This window comes from Rhinatrema bivittatum, chromosome 4 (genome assembly GCF_901001135.1).
Source record: "Rhinatrema bivittatum chromosome 4, aRhiBiv1.1, whole genome shotgun sequence".
NCBI classification, from domain to species: domain Eukaryota; kingdom Metazoa; phylum Chordata; class Amphibia; order Gymnophiona; family Rhinatrematidae; genus Rhinatrema; species Rhinatrema bivittatum.
The window spans coordinates 108867833-108889519 of NC_042618.1; the positions used below are offsets into that span (position 1 = coordinate 108867833).

At 45.5% G+C, this 21687-nt stretch overlaps 1 protein-coding gene across 1 annotated transcript in view; it reads right to left on the reverse strand.

Annotated features, from left to right (window-relative positions):
* LTK (leukocyte receptor tyrosine kinase) overlaps window positions 1–17172 on the reverse strand; it is a 170968-nt gene extending 153796 nt beyond the window's left edge. The window contains exon 1 of the mRNA XM_029598654.1: window positions 16967–17172. The gene's annotated coding sequence lies outside the window, so the exon portion shown is untranslated. The remainder of the gene's footprint in view (window positions 1–16966) is intronic.
* Window positions 17173–21687: the final 4515 nt, after the last annotated feature.

Consider the following 21687-nt stretch of genomic DNA (forward strand, 5'->3'; position numbering starts at 1 on the left):
CCTATCCAACCAATCTGCACAACTCTTAGAACAGCAAGGCCTTGAGAAAACTCCAGAGAACTTATTAGCCGCTTTTCTTGCCTGAATGCCAACTCATTAACAATTGTGTTCTGCATCCTCATCCTTTGCCTTATTTCTCCAGCTATGGCGATTTCAGAACAAGAACTCTGACAGAACTTTTCACACCTGTTGAATCGAACAGACTGTTGGATCTGCACACACATGCCAACCCAAGCCTGCGGAGAACTACTGATGCATGCTGTACCATTTAACCTTACAGTATGGACTAATTATCCTTTACAGAGAGGTTTTCATTAACTCTCCAGTTAATAATACCATACTACACATTGGTAGCTGTATTCAAGAGACTGCCGCTCTTTGTTGGGACTATGATACAGGGGATGGGAAAGGGAATTCAGGTGGGAAATATCCATATTGTAACTGAACATTTGTATTAATCACTGAACACTTACATAATTATACCACATATATGTATGCAATTGGCAGATTACAGGATGTGCAGTGGGAGACCCAAGCAGGTACAGAAAGTATAGAGGGGATGAAGGATTTACCTTTTGTAGTTATATAGCCCAAATGATAACCAATGACATGTCCACTAATCTGTTAGGAAACATATGGATGTTATGTGGGCGTAGAGCATATATGTACATTTCCCCAAGATGGAGAGACAGATGCACTTTAGGCTTCATCCTCCCCTCATACTATGCAGTCAAAAATTTACCCAAAGCAAGGCACTGTAACAAAAAGGAGGCGATAAATAATCCCATAGAAAAGTATACAGAAACTCAGATAGCTAGAAGCCTGTTTCCTCCAATGGGGACAGCTATAAATTACAGAGACTTACACATCCTAGCTAACTGGACGACTGCCATATTTAATCAGACAGTTCATGCATTAAAACTACTCATAACAGAAGTTTCTCAGATTAGAGAAGTAGCATTACAGAACAGCTATACCTTAGACACTATTTTAGCTTTAACATTAGAAACCATCTTAGCCTTAAAGGGTGGTGTTTGTGCATTAATTGGATCTCATTGCTGTGTGTACATATCAGTTTATAAAGCAAACCTCACACATACCATAGAGCAGATAGAAACCATGGTTGCTGATGCACCACTTTCAGACAGAATACCAACTTCTCCATGGGACTGGCTATGGTCCTGGCTCCCTGATATTTCTGGTCTCAAAAGGGTGATTTCTATTATAATTACTGTAATTATCTTAATTATTTGCCTGTGATGCTGTATTCAGTGCATACCCAACCCTCATATCCTAAACAAAACCTTGCTCTCAGCCCGGATACAAAGATGTCTTGTAAGATGCCTAATAGGGAATCACGAGCCCTGCAGAGTTGGCACACCACCTGCACCAGCTCTGGGTGATATAGAGATTCAGAAGCTCATCGGTGGCTGGCACACCACGCCGAATCAGCTTTCTTCTCTCCATAATCCCTCTTCCCCTATTTCCAACCCATACCAAGACATAACAGATTTCAGTAAGGGTCTAAAGCTTTACTGAGCTGCCTAAACAAAAATAGAAAGGGTGAGATGTGGGAAATATGCGCTTGCCAGCAAGCCATTTCATCAGGTTTAAACACTAACTTCCCTTCTCCCTGACATTTGCCTGAATAAAAGCATCACTTGTGCTTAAGCCCCTCTGCCTAGGAGAGGATACCTGACTTCATGTATTTCTCTGGCCTATAATTAATCCTGTTAGCCTGAAAGAAGGGCTGGGTTTTCCCTAGTCAGAGGCAGGACAAAGTCAGGAGGTATAGATTTCAGCAGCCAATGATATGATCCGTGCACACCCCCTGAGCCAAAGCCAATGGTGTAATGACTCTTCTGTTGCTATGGGAAAGTAGCCAATCATGTAATGACACATCATCTGCCTTTGTATGAATGTACAATAAAAGGAAGAGGCTCGGGAGGACAAACCCTCTTTGCCCTCTTTGCCTTCCCTCCTCCTGCCTGCCATGAAAGCTCTTCATTACTGCTACACCCTGGCACCAGGGGTGTTGTGATTTTCCTGCACACAGTGCCCTAACCCTGGCACCAGGGGTGTTGTGATCTTCCTGCACACACAGTGCCCTAACCCTGGCACCAGGGGTGTTGTGATCTTCCTGCACACACAGTGCCCTAACCCTGGCACCAGGGGTGTTGTGATTTTCCTGCACACAGTGCCCTAACCCTGGCACCAGGGGTGTTGTGATCTTCCTGCACACAGTGCCCTAACCCTGGCACCAGGGGTGTTGTGATCTTCCTGCACACAGTGCCCTAACCCTATTAATACCAGGACTGTTGTGATCTTCCTGCACACAGTGCCCTAACCCTGGCACCAGGGGTGTTGTGATCTTCCTGCACACACAGTGCCCTAACCCTGGCACCAGGGGTGTTGTGATCTTCCTGCACACACAGTGCCCTAACCCTGGCACCAGGGGTGTTGTGATTTTCCTGCACACAGTGCCCTAACCCTGGCACCAGGGGTGTTGTGATCTTCCTGCACACAGTGCCCTAACCCTGGCACCAGGGGTGTTGTGATCTTCCTGCACACAGTGCCCTATCCCTATTAATACCAGGAGTGTTGTGATCTTCCTGCACACACAGTGCCCTAACCCTGGCACCAGGGGTGTTGTGATCTTCCTGCACACAGTGCCCTAACCCTGGCACCAGGGGTGTTGTGATCTTCCTGCACACAGTGCCCTAACCCTGATACCAGTCTGAGACAGCTCCCTCCCTGCATTACTAGTGAGAGGCTGGCTTCACAGACAGGGGGGAGCTGCCTGACCCTCACTCCTGACTTCCCCCATGTCCAAGCTAGTGAATGGTGTGTGGGTGAGGGGGGGGGGGGGAGGATGGTGAAGTCTGAGACAGCTCCCTCCCTGCATTACTAGTGAGAGGCTGGCTTCACAGACAGGGGGGAGCTGCCTGACCCTCACTCCTGACTTCCCCCATGTCCCAGCCAGTGAATGGTGTGTGGGTGAGGGGGGGGGGGAGGAGGATGGTGAAGTCTGAGACAGCTCCCTCCCTGCATTACTAGTGAGAGGCTGGCTTCACAGACAGGGGGGAGCTGCCTGACCCTCACTCCTGACTTCCCCCATGTCCCAGCTAGTGAATGGTGTGTGGGTGAGGGGGGGGGAGGATGGTGAAGTCTGAGACAGCTCCCTCCCTGCATTACTAGTGAGAGGCTGGCTTCACAGACAGGGGGGAGCTGCCTGACCCTCACTCCTGACTTCCCCCATGTCCCAGCTAGTGAATGGTGTGTGGGTGAGGGGGGGGGGGAGGAGGATGGTGAAGTCTGAGACAGCTCCCTCCCTGCATTACTAGTGAGAGGCTGGCTTCACAGACAGGGGGGAGCTGCCTGACCCTCACTCCTGACTTCCCCCATGTCCCAGCTAGTGAATGGTGTGTGGGTGAGGGGGGGGGGGAGGATGGTGAAGTCTGAGACAGCTCCCTCCCTGCATTACTAGTGAGAGGCTGGCTTCACAGACAGGGGGGAGCTGCCTGACCCTCACTCCTGACTTCCCCCATGTCCCAGCTAGTGAATGGTGTGTGGGTGAGGGGGGAGGAGGATGGTGAAGTCTGAGACAGCTCCCTCCCTGCATTACTAGTGAGAGGCTGGCTTCACAGACAGGGGGGAGCTGCCTGACCCTCACTCCTGACTTCCCCCATGTCCCAGCTAGTGAATGGTGTGTGGGTGAGGGGGGGGGGAGGAGGATGGTGAAGTCTGAGACAGCTCCCTCCCTGCATTACTAGTGAGAGGCTGGCTTCACAGACAGGGGGGAGCTGCCTGACCCTCACTCCTGACTTCCCCCATGTCCCAGCTAGTGAATGGTGTGTGGGTGAGGGGGGGGGGGGGAGGAGGATGGTGAAGTCTGAGACAGCTCCCTCCCTGCATTACTAGTGAGAGGCTGGCTTCACAGACAGGGGGGAGCTGCCTGACCCTCACTCCTGACTTCCCCCATGTCCCAGCTAGTGAATGGTGTGTGGGTGAGGGGGGGGGGGAGGATGGTGAAGTCTGAGACAGCTCCCTCCCTGCATTACTAGTGAGAGGCTGGCTTCACAGACAGGGGGGAGCTGCCTGACCCTCACTCCTGACTTCCCCCATGTCCCAGCTAGTGAATGGTGTGTGGGTGAGGGGGGAGGAGGATGGTGAAGTCTGAGACAGCTCCCTCCCTGCATTACTAGTGAGAGGCTGGCTTCACAGACAGGGGGGAGCTGCCTGACCCTCACTCCTGACTTCCCCCATGTCCCAGCTAGTGAATGGTGTGTGGGTGAGGGTGGGGGGAGGAGGATGGTGAAGTCTGAGACAGCTCCCTCCCTGCATTACTAGTGAGAGGCTGGCTTCACAGACAGGGGGGAGCTGCCTGACCCTCACTCCTGACTTCCCCCATGTCCCAGCTAGTGAATGGTGTGTGGGTGAGGGGGGGGGGGGGGGGGAGGAGGATGGTGAAGTCTGAGACAGCTCCCTCCCTGCATTACTAGTGAGAGGCTGGCTTCACAGACAGGGGGGAGCTGCCTGACCCTCACTCCTGACTTCCCCCATCTCTAGAGACCTGCCTTATCACCAAACTGGAGTCAGTGTGTGCAGTAAAGGAGACCTGCCTTGTCCCCACCCAAGCTGGAGTCAGTGTGTGCGCATAATATAATGCAATGCACAGGAAGCAATGAGGTGACTGCAGGAGTAGTGCACTGGCTGCCTACCTAGGCTTGAATATATTAATGCTGCAGTACTAATACAAATAAATTATAATTCTGCTAAACTGCCACTAGCCTCACCAGTTACACTAGCCAAGTAGCTTAGTCAGACATTCACCACCACCTAATAATAATGAATTATTAATTCAGTGATATAACAAATCATTTAAAAAAAATTGAGTAGGTTAATATAAGAGATGACTGTAGTAGATTGAATAAAGATCTGATGTTTCTGCTCTCCTCACACCAAACAAAAGGAACACACAAGCAGAGAAGCCCTTCTTACAAAGCTGAGCTAGTGAGTTAAGTAGGAGGAAAAGTAAACATACTGGTGCCAGTGTGGCTACTTAAAAAATACACTTACCAACAATCAATTACATATATTGGAACTGTGTACAGTTCCAGCCAGGACCACCTTTGTAAAATGCACAGTGATTGGCAAATTCAACATGCACGTGTCTGCTAACAAAAATAATAAACAAAGAAGTTCTAGTCACGTGAGTGCTGATCATCACATGTCAAGCTTCCAACTGTTTCCATTTCACATCCCCCCAACCATTACCTCAGTGGTAACCTTGGTAACATCAATAGATAAGAGCACAGCCAGCCAATAGGAATACATATTCATTCCTAAGTGACCTTTACTGACCTGGGAAGTGTGAACACTTTGTTTCATTTTCTGTTGGTGTTCGTGAGTTTCCAGTTCCATTTCCCATCCCCCCAACCATCACCTCAGTGGTAACCTTGGTAACATCAATAGATAAGAGGGCTGCCAGCCAATAGGAACACATATTCATTCCTAACTGACCTTCAGTGACCTGGAAAGTGTCTATTTGTATCATTTTCAGTTAGTGCGCACTAACTCGAGTTAGTGCGCACTAACGGGGAGTTAGTGCGCACTAATCGAAAAAAACGATTTTTAACGATTTTTCAACGAAATAATCGTGCCAAACACAATTTTCTTCTCCTGCCACACGATTTCTATCGTTAAGACGATATGGAAAATGATTCACATCTCTACCAAATACAGAATGAAGAGATCATAAAGTATAAATGGAAACATATAGACAATAATTAAAAAACTCATATATGAATTTTTAGTTTACACATTTTCCATACAGCAAAATAATATTTCAAAACAGCAAACAAATTAAATAAGACCCAATAATTAAAACGAAGGATAAAAAAATCCCTCTCCATACCTGGGAACTTTTGATTACCAGAGGCAGTGAGAATGTCATAGATTAGCCAAAGGAGGTAGTGGGGGTAGGGAGGGGTTTGTGGCACACAAACTTCTTCTTCCTCTCTCTCTAATATACAGACATACACATGCTTTCTCACTCTCAGGCACAATCTTGCATAAGCATGAACTTTCACATGGGCTCACTCCTTCACACAATCTTTTTCACACATGCTCGCTTACATTCCCTCTCTCACACATGCACACTCTCACATAAAACACACTCTCTTTCACATGTGAAGCAAGCTACTATAAAGCAGGTGCCTGCCCCCATGAGCTTTTCATGGGTTGGAGTCTTACAATGTGGACCAAGCTGCATCTGGATCTGAGTGATGTGTTTTGGACCTGCTAAAAAGGGGTTTTCAATCCTGGAGAAACTGCAAGCCACTGCAGCTAAGGTGAAGGAATATAAAAAAAAAATTTGTCATTCACAGGAGAGCACACAGGAGAGCAAAGCCTCTGTGTGCTCTCCTGTGAATGACAAATGTTCTGCATTAAGAATCAGCATTCAGCACTCACAGTGTTAACAAGATGGAAAAAGGGCTATACTGTAGCCTGTAAAGAAAGCAGCACTACATAGCCAGCAGAGGAAGAAGCCAAAGGAATGCTGGGAGACCATTAAAGGAAGAAAAGGTACAATTTGGCTGGCTCTACCTGTGTGTGAGGGGTGGGGTTGGCAAAGATTTGGAGCCAGGAGCCAGGAAGAGAGGAGTGTATCTGGCTGCTCTGTAAGCAATTCTTCTCCTGAAGAACTAATTTTTAGGGATGTGAATCGTGTCCTCGATCGTCTTAACGATCGATTTCGGCTGGGAGGGGGAGGGAATCGTATTGTTGCCGTTTGGGGGGGTAAAATATCGTGAAAAATCGTGAAAAATCGTGAAAAATCGTGAAAAATCGCAAAACCGGCACATTAAAACCCCCTAAAACCCACCCCCGACCCTTTAAATTAAATCCCCCCCCCCCCCAAACCCCCCCCAAATGACTTAAATAACCTGCGGGTCCAGCGGCGGTCCGGAACGGCAGCGGTCCGGAACGGGCTCCTGCTCCTGAATCTTGTTGTCTTCAGCCGGCGCCATTTTCCAAAATGGCGCCGAAAAATGGCGGCGGCCATAGACGAACACGATTGGACGGCAGGAGGTCCTTCCGGACCCCCGCTGGACTTTTGGCAAGTCTCGTGGGGGTCAGGAGGCCCCCCACAAGCTGGCCAAAAGTTCCTGGAGGTCCAGCGGGGGTCAGGGAGCGATTTCCCGCCGCGAATCGTTTTCGTACGGAAAATGGCGCCGGCAGGAGATCGACTGCAGGAGGTCGTTCAGCGAGGGTTCCGGCGCCTCGCTGAACAACCTCCTGCAGTCGATCTCCTGCCGGCGCCATTTTCCGTACGAAAACGATTCGCGGCGGGAAATCGCTCCCTGACCCCCGCTGGACCTCCAGGAACTTTTGGCCAGCTTGTGGGGGGCCTCCTGACCCCCACGAGACTTGCCAAAAGTCCAGCGGGGGTCCGGAAGGACCTCCTGCCATCCAATCGTGTTCGTCTATGGCCGCCGCCATTTTTCGGCGCCATTTTGGAAAATGGCGCCGGCTGAAGACAACAAGATTCAGGAGCAGGAGCCCGTTCCGGACCGCTGCCATTCCGGACCGCCGCTGGACCCGCAGGTTATTTAAGTCATTTGGGGGGGGTTCGGGAGGGTGGGGGATTTAATTTAAAGGGTCGGGGGTGGGTTTTAGGGGGTTTTAGTGTGCCGGCTCACGATTCTAACGATTTATAACGATAAATCGTTAGAATCTCTATTGTATTGTGTTCCATAACGGTTTAAGACGATATTAAAATTATCGGACGATAATTTTAATCGTCCTAAAACGATTCACATCCCTACTAATTTTCAAGAGCGAGAGACAGAAGTCTGTGCTCTGAGGAAAGAGAGAGGCAGACAGCTGTTCTTGCTTCATAGCTGAGCTACATATAAAATCCCAACAAGGAGCAGAAGATCCAGGAGCTGAGAGACTGAGAGACTTCCTATAGGCCTAGGAGCACGTGGCTGGCTCACCCTCCTAAGATACCGAGTTAAGTAATCTAAACTTTGCACAGAGCGTATCTTAGCAGAGGAGGTAGGAGGTTTATTTCCTTGCCTATTGTCACAAATTCAGTATCTCATCTAGGGCCAGTGCTAGCTTTGTTGCTGCCCTGTGTGAACAATTACTGTGCTGCCCCCCTCCCCCCACGATTCATTCGGTCTCTGTTCCAGGTCCATCAAATAAAGCCCAGCTCCCTCCAGCAATCTATATTTTTAAAAACTGACACTCATCCACTCCTTCACGGAACCCATGGTCAAGTGAAGGGTGTATCCGAAAAGGAAATGTCACCTGTATTAAATCACCGATCCCAAAAAAATTCAAAATGATAATTATCGACAATTGTATGTGTTTTTAGATGAACCGCATCATCAAGCCTGACGGCGTGTGCTCTATATTTCGAGAACCGCCCGGTCTTCTAATCATTTGCGGTAAGATTAGATCTTTGTCAAAATCTTTTTTCTTTTTTCTTTAGTTTTTTCTATTTTTCTTTAGTTTTCTGTAAGTTTTCTCAAATGCATATTCATTATATCTTACATATCAACCTTTGGTCTTCTATTCAATAAGCACTGCTGATGTCAGAATCTTTTAATTCAAGCTCAACATACGGCCGAAGTTTCGCAGCGGTGGCTGCTTCATCAGGAGCTATAGTGCAAGTGCAAGATTTTAACCCGGAATAAAGACACACTTTCTCTATCACATAGAATCCTGTAAATATAGATAATTTCATATTAATTTTGAAACCACTTGTGTTGAAATAAAATTACTTATCTGGGAACGGTCAACAATCCAACCTTCAAAACGGGACGAATCTCGTCTCACCACGTCTTTCAACAGAAAGGGACAGAGACCATTTACGCCTCAGACGTAAGCTTATATACAGCTGTCAGCTGTCAGCTGTATATAAGCATACAATTGTCGATAATTATCATTTTGAATTTTTTTGGGATCGGTGATTTAATACAGGTGACATTTCCTTTTCGGATACTGTGTGTTGTTGTGGAAATTGTCTATTGTTCTTTTTGATACAAGTGAAGGGTGTTACATATCCTAGGGGCCCCCCCCCAACACACACACTCCCACAACCCTCTATAGCCACACAAAATTTAATTATGCACTTGTAACAAATTTTACATGAAAAAGAATATTCAGAAGTACAGTCTTCTAAGGCAAAATATCACTTACAACATATATTTTATATGGCACTGCTGTGGTGCCAACCAGAAAACTCTGCGAAAAAGACACTTGGAACTCCTATCGAATTTATAATGGCACCTCAGAAAGCCATGAATAAACACAATTACCATTACAATGAGGTAAACCTCCCATACCAAAACAATCCTAACTGCCAGTACTCAAACAGTAGCAAACTTATCTATGAAAAGGCAACTCTGCAAATACTACACCAGGCCCTAGAACACTGATATACCTCCTATTGGGAAAACAGAACAAGCCAGGCTGCTTAGATCCTACACAGAAAGTACATGCCAGCAATATAGCTCACCTTGGTCACATATGCAGAATACGGACAGATCCTGTCCAAATACGGAATAAAGAGTCCATAACGTATAAATAGAAACGTGCAGAGAAGAACTGAACTGGAACCCACAACAAGCCAGCCTTTTCATGCAGATCAACAATGGAAAAACAGAAACATTACCATTCTTCATAAAACATTAAATAATAAAATCAAGAAATATAAAACATAATAAAATCATATTCATAAAAAGAATACATATTTCAAACCAGTTAATGGATAGAAATAACCAAAACTTCCCAAACACCAATACAACATTTCAAAATATCCAATAATTAAAAAATGTTCTAATATTTCCCAAAAAACAAAATATTTCAAAGCATCAAATTACACCCAATAATTAAAACAATGGATGTCATAATGCCTCTGTATCGCTCCATGGTGAGACTGCATCTTGAATACTGTGTGCAGTTCTGGTCGCCACATCTCAAAAAGGATATAGCTGCACTGGAGAAAGTGCAGAGAAGGGTGAACAAAATGATAAGGGGCATGGAACGGCTGCCCTATGAGGAAAGGCTAAAGAAGTTAGGGCTGTTCAGTTTGGAGAAGAGGTGACTGAGGGGGGATATGACAGAAGTCTACAAAATCATGAAAGGACTTGAACAAGTTAATGTAAATCGGTTATTACTCTCTCAGATACTAGGATCAGGGGGCACTCCATGAAGTTAGCAAGTAGCTCATTTAAAACAAATAGTTAAGAACATAAGAACATACATTGCCAGAGGATGTGGTTACGGCAGTTAGTGTAACTGGTTTTTAAAAAGTCTGGATAAGTTCCTAGAGGAAAAATCCATAAACTACTATTAAGGTAATTAATAGGCAATAGTAGCTTGTGAGTTATCTAATGTTTGGGTAATTGCCAGGTACTTGTGACATGGATTGACCACTGTTTGAAACAGGATACTGGGCTTGATAGACCCTTGGTCCAACCTTGTCTGGCATATCTTATGTTCTGATATTCTTATGTTCTAACCTAATTTGAAGAAGTTTGTACATCCCTAATCCTCAAAGAATTGTGTTCTAAGGAGTAAAAAAAAAACCTGAAAGGAGCTACACTGATACACTGGGTCTAACATACAGATCATGTACCTCAAGAAACCTCTGCAGCAGGTGATATCCAGATGGTTCACAAAACCACAGTATTCCTTTGAAATCAAGAAGACATGGAAGCTGCACTCAAGTGAGATTAAGACTTGTTCTGACCTTGCACTACAGGTGTGAAATCATTGCTTTTATTAGTGTTTGTAAAGGGCATCAGAATTAAAATGTTTATTAATCCTGTAAAAAAATATCTTGTGATCCTGGCACCAAACATGAGCTTGGTGCCATCTTATATAATAAGAGGAAGGACTTTCGTTTTTAGTTTATTTTTCCTGGGAATTTCAATGTGTTAAAAAAAATCAGTGGAAAAAATTGGTTTGTTATAGCACACTGGAAAAAAAATCTATGGAAAAATCATTTTTCCCCTGACCTTTTTTTTAATCACATTGAAATCTCCAGGAAAAATAAAATAAAAACTGAAAATGAAGGTCCCTTAATAAGAGACACAACCAACAGATATTTAAAGTTATATGGTTTTCCTTGTATTTGCTATATTTGTGGACCCTTAGGCTGAGGCAGGATTGGCACAACCTGCAGGGAGGAGCCCTGCAGGTTCCCACCATCAGCAGATGGACCCAGATGAAGCAGAGACCCAGCTGGAGCTGCACCTATACCAGTCTTCGTTCCCCTCCGGTTGAAACTTTGGGTGCCGGTGCTGGCATGTCTTAGGTGGGGTCTCTGCTGAGGGCAGAAGAGAAGGTCCTTGGATAGCAGGCTCGTAGGCAGACGGAGGTTAGATGAGTCCAAGATCTGGGCAAGGTTCAGAGGCAGGTGATGGTCAGGCGTGTCGAGAAGCAGGCAATGATCAGTGGCAGGCAGTAGTCAAACGTAATCCAGGTCAGGCCAAGGTCAATCCAGGCAGAGGTGGATCAGAAGGATAGGTCAGGCAAGAAGAGGCACAGAAGCCAAGGAACACTGATATAACACTGAACCTAAAGATGAGATACTGAAGACAAGGCTGGGCTGAAGACAAGACACTGTAGCAACGCGTCTATACCCAGGTAGTGGAACCTATTGCTAAGGCGCTGGTGGAGTGTCAGCCTTGGCCTTTTGTAGGCCTGAATCCATGACAACATCAGGAGGTGCCCTAGGCCTTTTTCTTGCTATGGACCCCTTAAGGTTGGCAACGCTGGGTGCGCACACACATTAGGGGGCATGGGACTAGCTGGTATCAGCGGTGTCATGCCACGTGCGTGTTGGTGGTGGCTTGCCACGCTGGAGTGCGGCGGCCCACCACGAGAAGGCCATGTGCACATTGGGAGCCCGAGAAGTCAGTGCAGTTGGGGAGGTGAGTGTGGCAGTCTGCGGGCCATGGACCACTGAGCATGACAGTATTAGTGTCCCTGATAGTGTAGTGGATATAATAGTTGCAAAGTATTTGTTACAGCAGCCAAATTCTGCTACATCAAATCTTCTTTAGAGCAAAACATATTTGTTGACTTCCAGAATGGTCTGTCACCTCTAATACTAATCCAAACTTTTAAAATTCTCCTCTAGCTGCTTTTGGTTGATGAGATTAGTAGGATTGAGGTGTCTCCATGGCAGTAGGAGGCAGTTCCAGGAAATTCAATTTTAAAGTAGTACAGATCTATTACTAGGGTTCTCCCAGGAGTCAGTCAAGGCAGCAAGAAGTAAGCTGCTTGTGTACTTAACTGCTGCCCTCCGAAGATGGGAAGGAAAGAGAAGCAATAAGACAATACAACAAACAATGAATCTTTTCTTTCTCTTTCCCTAGTGTTTTTTTTTCCAGCATTTTCCTCCTTTGGGTTTCCAGCTGAATTGAAACGGCCTCTATTGGGCTACAGCACTATGGGCCTGGTTTACTCAGCCTTTTTCCCCCACTCAATGTCTACAGGGTAAAAAAGCTTACTAAATTAGGCCCCCATGAATCTTCATTCACAACTACCTGGGGATTCTTCTCCCCACTTCCCCCATTTCTCTATCCCTCCTTCTAGTGACAGCCCTTCACCAGGTGCCACAAGCCTCAGCTTCCTGCGGAACCTGGCACATGTGGGCCTCCAAGACTTATTTATTTATTTATAAAATGTATTACCTGACCATTACCAGACACCTGTTCTGGGCAAGTTACAAAATAAAATATACAAACTAAACCATGAAATCACTGGGCAATGACGCATCCCCAACCAACCTGGGGAAACAGAAGGACTAAACCCAGATCCACTGAGTCAGTGGGGCAGCCTCTATCTATGGCTTGTACTTTTCACTTGTTTCCTCTTTTATTATACTTTCACTTGCTTTCTCCTCCTCTCCCTCTCTTCTTTTCCATTCTTTACGCTCTTTCCAACAATTTCCCATTCCTTTTTCCTCTCTCGTTTCTTGACTATTCTCTCTCCCTGTGCTCTGATATTTGCTTTCTGTTGAAACTGGCAGCCTGTTTCAAACTTTGGGAACATAAGGATTTTGAATTCCTTTAGGGCTGGGGGGGGGGGGTTCTGAATACACAAAATCCTTATGTTTCCTCTTTGCCTTCGATTATCAGTCATCTTACAGAATGTAGCTTTTCAGCAATCACTTCATGAAACCAACACTGCCTTTAATCTTCATCCTCTCCCTGTCCAAGCTCAGCTCCCAGCAGTAACACAGATTACTGGAACTCAATCAAAACAAGCCTCATTAATATGTATTCAAGTGCTGGATGTATTTGTGTATCAACAGTGGTCTTCAAAATCCCTCTAGTAGTCAGCTGACAGGAGATTTGATAGAAAGTGGGAGATAGTGAAGTTGGGGACGCATTTGGAGTTCAAGAAGATGGAGGTGGTCTAGAGAAGGGCGAACAAAATGGTGTGGGATCAGTATTGGAAGACTTATGAGGAGAGGCTGAACGATCTGAATACGAACACCCTGGTAGAGAGGAGGTACAGGGGATAAATGATACAGACCTTCAGATACCTGAAAGGTTTTAATGAGGCACAAACTTCAAATCTTTTCTTTTGGAAAGGAAACAGTAGAACTAGGAGTCATGAAATGAAACTCCTTGAAGAACGACTCTCAATCAACGCCAGGAAATATTTCTTCTCGGAGAGGGTGGGGGATGCTTGGAATGCCCTCCCAGAAGGGGTGGTGAAGACAAGGGCAGTTAATGAATTCAAAAGTCATGGGACAAACACTGCGGATCCCTAAAGGCTTGAAAAAGGGATGGTGTAACATTTCTGCATGGGAATAACCTGCACAGAAGGGCAATTACTACCCTTAATGGAACCATGGGGCAACCTGCATGGAACAGCAGTTACTAGCCTTAATGGAATGCATGGGGGTAACCTGCACAGAGCAGCAGTTACTAGCTTAATGGAATCATGGGGGTAACCTGCACAGAGCAGCAGTTACTACCCTTAATGGAATGCATGGGGGTAACCTGCACAGAGCAGCAGTTACTAGCTTAATGGAATCATGGGGGTAACCTGCACAGAGCAGCAGTTACTACCCTTAATGGAATGCATGGGGGTAACCTGCACAGAGCAGCAGTTACTAGCTTAATGGAACCATGGGGGTAACCTACACAGAGCAGCAGTTACTCCCTTAGGTAACCTGCACAGAGCAGCAGTTACTAGCTTAATGGAACCATGGGGGGTAACCTGCACAGAGCAGCAGTTACTCCCTTAGGTAACCTGCACAGAGCAGCAGTTACTACCCTTAATGGAATGCATGGGGGTAACCTGCACAGAGTGGCAGTTACTAATATAAGCAAATTGCTGGGCAGACTGGATGGACCATTTGGTCTTTATCTGCCATCGTTACTATGTAGCTACATTTGGCTTAAGGCAAACATATGAATATTTATTTTTATTTATTTTATTTAAAATCTTTTCTATACCGTCGTTAAGCGGATGCCGTCACAACGGTTCACAATAAGGCACAAAAACTATGTTGCATAAAGTGTCTGGAATTCTAACTCTTAAACAGGTGCCATCAACAATGCTGTAACATTATATCATAATAAGTACTATTTGGTGAGTGTTATAAGTTATGTCTCGTTTTTCTAACTCTGCTAAAAGTTTGGTGTTACTTAACTTAAGTTCTTTGAAGTTTAAGATAAAGGTGGAGATTAGAATAAAGGAGAGAAGACACACTTTAAGAAGGAAGGAGTGTGTTTGTGTGGGCGTTTGCTTGACCGCAACTAACAGTTCCCTGGGTTCTACTCTTGATTCTCTTTGTGGTATGCTTGCTTAAATAGCCATGTTTTTAAATTTTTTCGGAATGTTTTGATGTCTCTTTTGGTGTGCCGGTTTTCCCCGCCCTCCCCCTTCCCCCGATTTACGATTTTTCATGATAAATCGGGGGAATTTCTATTGTATCGCAACTCTTAACAATTTTTGATGATTTAAAATATATCTGACGATTGTTTTAAATCGTCAAAAAACTATTCACATCCCTAAAGACTAATATGTATGGACTGGGAGAAGGGCCTTGGGGTGATAGTATGTGATGATCTGAAGGCAGTGAAGCAATGTGACAAGGTGATAGCTAAAGCCTAAAGAATGCTGGGCTGTATAGAGAGAGGAATAATCAGTAAGAAAAAAGAGGTGATAATGCCCTTGTACAGGCCCTTGGTGAGGCCTCATCTCGAGTACTGCGTACAGTACTGGAGCCGCTATCTCAAAAAGGATAGAGACAGGATGGAGGGGGTCCAAAGAAGAGTGACCAAAATGGTGTGGGGTCAGCATTGGAAGACTTATGAGGAGAGGCTGAGGGATCTGAATATGTATACCCTGGAAGAGAGGCAATGCAGGGGAGGTATGATACAGACCTTTGGATACCTGAAAGGTTTTAATGATGAACAATCGTTAAATCAGTTAAATCGTTAAATCAGTAGAACTAGGGGTCATGAAATGAACCTCCAGGGAGGATGACTGAGAACCAACATCAAGAAATATTTCTTCTCGGAGAGGGTGCCTGGAACGCCCTTCTGGAGGAGGTGGTGAAGACAAAAACAGTGAAAGAATTTAAAGGGGTATGGGATAAGCACTGCAAATCCCTAAAGGCTAGAAGATGGAAATGAAGACGAGAGTGCATAGGGGTGACTTGCTGATACAGCTGTTAGTACCCATAGGGGTAGATTTTCAAAAACCGCGAATAGGCGTACTTTTGTTGGCGCTCCAGGCGCCAACAAAAGTACGCTGGATTTCAGTAGATACGCGCGTAGCCACGCGTATCCGCTGAAATCCGGGATCGGCGCGCGCAAGGCTATCGATTTCGTATAGCTGGCACGCGCCGAGCCACGCAGCCTACCCCCGTTCCCTCCGAGCCCGCTCCGAAATCGGAGCGGCCTCGGAGGGAACTTTCTTTTGCCCTCCCCTCACCTTCCCCTCCCTTCCCCTACCTAACCCACCCGCCCGGCCCTGTCTAAACCCCCCCCTTACCTTTGTTGGGGGATTTACACCTCCCGGAGGGAGACGTAAATCCCCGCGGGCCGCTAGCGCGCCGGGACGCGATCTGGGGGCGGGTCCGGAGGGCGCGGCCACGCCCCCGGGCCGCCCCGGGCCGTAGCCACGCCCCCGGGCCCGCCCCCGGAACGCTCCCGACACGCCCCGAAAACGCCGCGCGGTTCGGGCCTGCCCCCGACACGCCCCCGACACGCCCCCTCCGAAAACCCCGGGACTTACGCGAGTCCCGGGGCTCTGCGCGCGCTGGTAGGCCTATGTAAAATAGGCTTACCGGCGCGCAGGGCCCTGCTCGCCTAAATCCGCCCGGATTTGGGCGGATTTAGGCGAGCAGGGCTCTTAAAATCCGCCCCTTAATCAATAAGCCTTGATACTGTTGATGGCTGATGCATTCCAACATTGATCTCGGCTTCAAAGGTAGGGGGAAAAGGGGAATTGGATTCAGACAGGAACCAACGAGGGACCAGACTTTTACGGTGAGGGGAATAAATAAGCATGGGGGTAACTTGCTGATATGGCTGTTACTACCCTTAACCAATAAGCCGGATACTTTTGATGCAACTCCAACATTGCTCTCTGCTTCAATGGCAAGAAGTAAAGGAGAATTAGATTCAAACAGCAACCAATGAAGGTCCTAACTTTTATAGTCTGGGAAGCTGATAAGCATGCAGGTAACCCGCACAGCACGGTAGATACTGCCAAAAGCTTGCTGGGCAGACTGGATGGACCATTTGGTCCTTTTTTGCCGTCGTTTCTATGTTTCTATGTAGACGAGCTAATCTCATTGCTGCATCGGACACTACTATTGCACGCACAAAACACACACTGAACCACGAGTAAACCTGTGCGCTAGGCTGGTCACACCTTATTTCATCAGCCCGTGAATGAGTGAAGAAAAGCTCACCATTTCTCACCACCTTGCTTCTGCCTTAGAGGGATGCGTGTGGTGAGGTTGGTCTTGAGGTGCTGGACCTGGACTGTGACTCTGTCTGGGGCGGGGTCTTGCCAGGAGTAGACGAGCAGCTCCAGCAGACAGTCTGCAGAACTCCTGGGCAGCACAGGGCTTTGGAAGTGGAACTCACACCTCTCAGAGGGATGGCTGATGTTCAAAAGTAGGATTCCCCCTGAGAGAGCATGAAACAGAGCAGAGAGAAAGGTAAATAACATTCGCTGAGCATGAAGAAATACAAGACAATGGACTTAACACAGATTAAAGGAACAGCACAAATACTAACAGAACCATGTGAACAAAAATGAAATTCCAGTTAAGTGTCAAAAGGCATAAGGTGAATTCCTCTGTCACCTTTTAACTGGCTAAAATGGATTATACATTTGAATTTTCAAGAGTATCTGTGTAATTGTTTTCAGAAAAACCACCCGCACAAACTAGCAGATAGTTTTTCCAGGATAATTTTCACAGGGAAAGCATGCACATACTTTCACTTTGGAAACTGGTGCAAAGTCCATGGGTAAAATGTACACCTTGGACTCTGCACCAATGCAATCAGTTCTAAAATTACCCCCTTAAAGTGCAGTGCAGATGTTCCACTATAGCAGATGAGGACCATTATTTAGTTTAATGTCTCTTACCCTCTCATCTGAGTTTTCCAAATTTTTATATGTATAATGTTGCACATACGGTTTATTATATAGCCCACACAATATATGCATATAATATATGTAACCCCACCCCAGTGTGTGGGTCCTGCATGGGTGAGGCCATAAAAGTATTTGTAAGCTCTTTGGGGCAGGAACCCTGACTAGCTCTTTCTTATGCCCCTTTCTCCAGGATGTTGATCCTTTAGCTTAGGGGTAAAGGGCCCCTTTTGGGTCCCAGTACAGGGGTGGCTGACATGTTTTTGGTTATCCCTGGGAAAGGGGTAAATGCTCTTCTTTGTGCGTGAGCTGCGTGCTCAAATAAAGATGCTGGATGTACTGGGTTAATGTCCAAACTTAAATTTACTGTATAAAATAGTTGCAGGTGGCACAATAAATATGGTTCCAGCACCACAGTCTTTTCTCAATTACAACTTTTGCCTCTATCTGTGCAGGAATCTTTCACAGGGCAAGGGATCCTACCATCCTCCTGGATTAGGTGAGACTGAGGTCCCGATGGGCAGGGCAACCTTTAAGATGGGCAAGAAAACCCCTTCCACGGATGGCCAAAAATCCTTTCCTTGCTCAGAGAGTAAACTTTCTCTCTCCCCAGGGGCTGAAGACTCAGGCTTGGTGTCCTCTACTCTTTTTACAGTCCTGTTACTCACAGTTAGCAGTTTCTTCTTCTCTTTGGATTTCTCAGTCTCTGATTTTCCTCTAGAACCCTTATGGGAGGAATCCCTGGAAGCAGGTTTCTTACCCTGCTCTTATGCAGGCAGGAAGGGGCAGCCAAAAATCTTCTTCCTGGATGGTAAGACTTAATGTCCCTTTTTCCTTAACTGAATATAAACCGGAGTTGCTCCTCACAACTGGTCACCACCTCTTCTGGGACAGTTCTTCCCTATCCCTGGGTGTCCCAGACAGAGTGCACCCCATGCAGGAACACCCTCCCAACCCTGTTCAGGAATCCCAGGTTGGGTTAGCCTGTTCCTTCTGACTGGGTCTGAAAATACAACATAAGATAAGCGCCTACCACTTCCTAACTCTCCAAAACTTCTATAGGACTGCCTCCAGACCCTCAGGAGGGAGCCGTTGTAAAGCCTCCTAAGGGGATGGCCATTCCCAGGCACATTTGAATGGGTCCACCCCCCATCCACTAAACTATTCTACCTATTGCTTCCCTGGGCATACTGGTAACCAAAGAATGGCTCTTGGTTACACATATATACAATACTGCTGAGAGAAAACACTGTCTTCCACTGTTAGAGGCTGAAGCAGGACAGAATGTGATTGAGATTCTAACATTTATAACAGGGGTGGCCAACTCTGTGATGATGTTATTTCTGTGTTGGTAATATTAAATAATGTGTTTGAAGCACAACAATCTCCTCTAAAAGAATAAAAGATAATGCTACTTTCAGTTCCTAAAATATTACATCGAAAAGAGAGCACCATTGTACAAGTGACATTTCACATGAAACCCTCTGTAGGAGGTTTTCGGACAATGAAATGCATGTTCTGGTGGAGTGCAGGCTGAACTACAGCCTCATTACCTTCCTACCTTTCATGTCTTGGGATAAAAGTCTATGCTCCATAAGTTGACTCTGTTCATGGGATGACAAGGTGCTCACCGGTGTTGGTACCCAATCTGACTCCCCGTTGCTGTCCACTGATGAAACCCAGGAGCAGAGTGACTCAAAATTGCAAGAGCGCCCTACGGTAAGAGACAAAGTAATCTGACTTCAGAGGGGCACCTTCACTCTTCAGCTATTCTCTACATTCCACACATTAGTGTAGTCCTTTCTTCTCTCCACCTGGAAGACACTGAACATCATCACCATTATCTAGTCCCAGTGTGGATGCTCATGCTTTTCCCATGCCTTTGAACTAAGATACATTTCCAGTTTTCCAATTTTCCCACATTTCACATATTTCCTCTAGCCTAAGCAAAGAGCTTTCAGATAGCACACCCGAAAATCTGAAGAAATCAGTCCTTTTTTTATTTATTTAGTTATTTGCTATTTGACTGGATTTTGCCTTCAGATTGTATTTGATTTTTTTTGTTTTTACTTTTGTAGCAGAATATTTAGTGTATAATGTATTTTATTTATTTATTTTAAAACTTTTCTATACCGTTGCTAAGTTTAAATACCATCGCAACGGTTTACATGTAGGCACATATTTAATGTAGGTAAGTGTACTATAGTACATTCTACAGGTGCCGTCAAAGGTTCGGTTACAATATATCATTAGACATAGTTATTTAGCAAAGTAGTTCATGACCAATTGTACCAAGGTACTTACACGGGTAGTTTTATCACACATAGTTTTATAGTTAAGCTTATTGTGGTGTAGAGTTCATGTACTTAGCTTGGTTCTTTACAGTGTCTAGAGACATTACAAAAAACACAGTATAGTATCCAATTCAATAAAGCCTCCTCTCAGGGGAAACTCCTAGGCCTCTCCTCTATATGGAACACACAGTAAACTCAAATAGGAGATTTCAGATATCCCCTTACCATTGTGATAAAGACAGAAGACTGCTGAACAAAGGATGATTTAATCCAGTGTTTCCTAGCCCTCCCCTGGAGGTATACCTAACCAGAAAGATTTTCAGGATATCTATTCTGAATATACATGAGATAGATTTGCATACATTGAAGACATAGTCTATGCAAATCGATCTCATCCATATTCATTATGGTGAACTCGACTGAATAGATGTACCTCCAGGAGAGGGCTGGTAAATACTGTCTAATCCAATGAGGAAAGCATTAGAAATGAGAGGAGTGGAATAATCCATAGACCTGACAACTAAGTGAGGTCCCAGCTAGGTCATTTTTCATAATTGTCAGAGCCATAATAATTCACTCATCAGTCTTGTCAGAGAAATCTATCCATGCAAATCAGTACTCTTATACTGTACCAAAGATGCAAGCACATAATCCCTATGTTTATACAGCTGAGAACAGATAAAAACCCAAATCCAAAACTTATATTTTTACAGTTTATCAATAAACATTGTGTCTAATTATTTTCTAGCCTATCATTATTGTTCTGATACCAGTAAGTGTTTGAATAATTACAAGAGAATGACATAGAGGCTTGATTCATCAAGGTCTTTTCTTATATTCTTATGATTTGTATAGCACATACCAGATGTATGCAGCATTGTACAGAGATACATAAAGGCCAGTCCCTACTCCTTTGAGCTTAAAATCTAGTGTGAATAGGCACAGAATATAGACACAGAGGGGTCTATTTTTATTAAGTTTTATTTAGTTTAATCAGACAAAGTTAAAGAAAGTAAAAGCATATGCAGAAACCCCTTAGATTTATCACTAAACAATGTGTCCCCTATTTAACAGGACATGCTTTTGTGAGGTAAGGAGTGTATGATCCATTTTTACTTATTTACATTTCATATCCGGTAGTTTCAGAGCCATTTGTGAGAGAACCCCTTTGGGAGATTCCCAGAATGGATTGCCCTGTGAGGAGTATAGAGACCCGCACAGCAGCAGTTCCTAAACTGTGGGTTGGAATTGTATCCTAGTGGATTAAAAAAAAAAACCGCAAGCACAACTGGTAGCATGTGGCCAGCTGATGTGAACAGCAAGCCCATGCTTTCCTGAACAGCCATGTGTGTCTACTGGTTGAGAAGAAGAGCGCAGGACAGGAGCCAAGTACTCAGGAAGTATTTTTCCTTCAATCACCGCTGCTGCTGTTGCTGCCGGCCAGAAATGTGGGTCTTTTTCTGGTCTGCTTCATCCCCTGCAGCCACAATCACTGCCAGTGCAGCTGGAAATGCAGGTCTGTTGCAGGCCTGTTCCCTACCCCATGACCATGATTACCATCTCTACCAGCAGAGAAGGAGAAGATGGCCTGAAGCATTCCAACTCTCTTTCTTCTGCTTTGATCATTGCAAAGTGAGTGAGTTTGAAAAGGGGGAGAGAGAGGGGATGAGCCTGCTGGGTGGCAAGAGAGAGGGAGCTGAACCTTGAAAGGAGAAGGTAGTTAAATGAGAGGGGG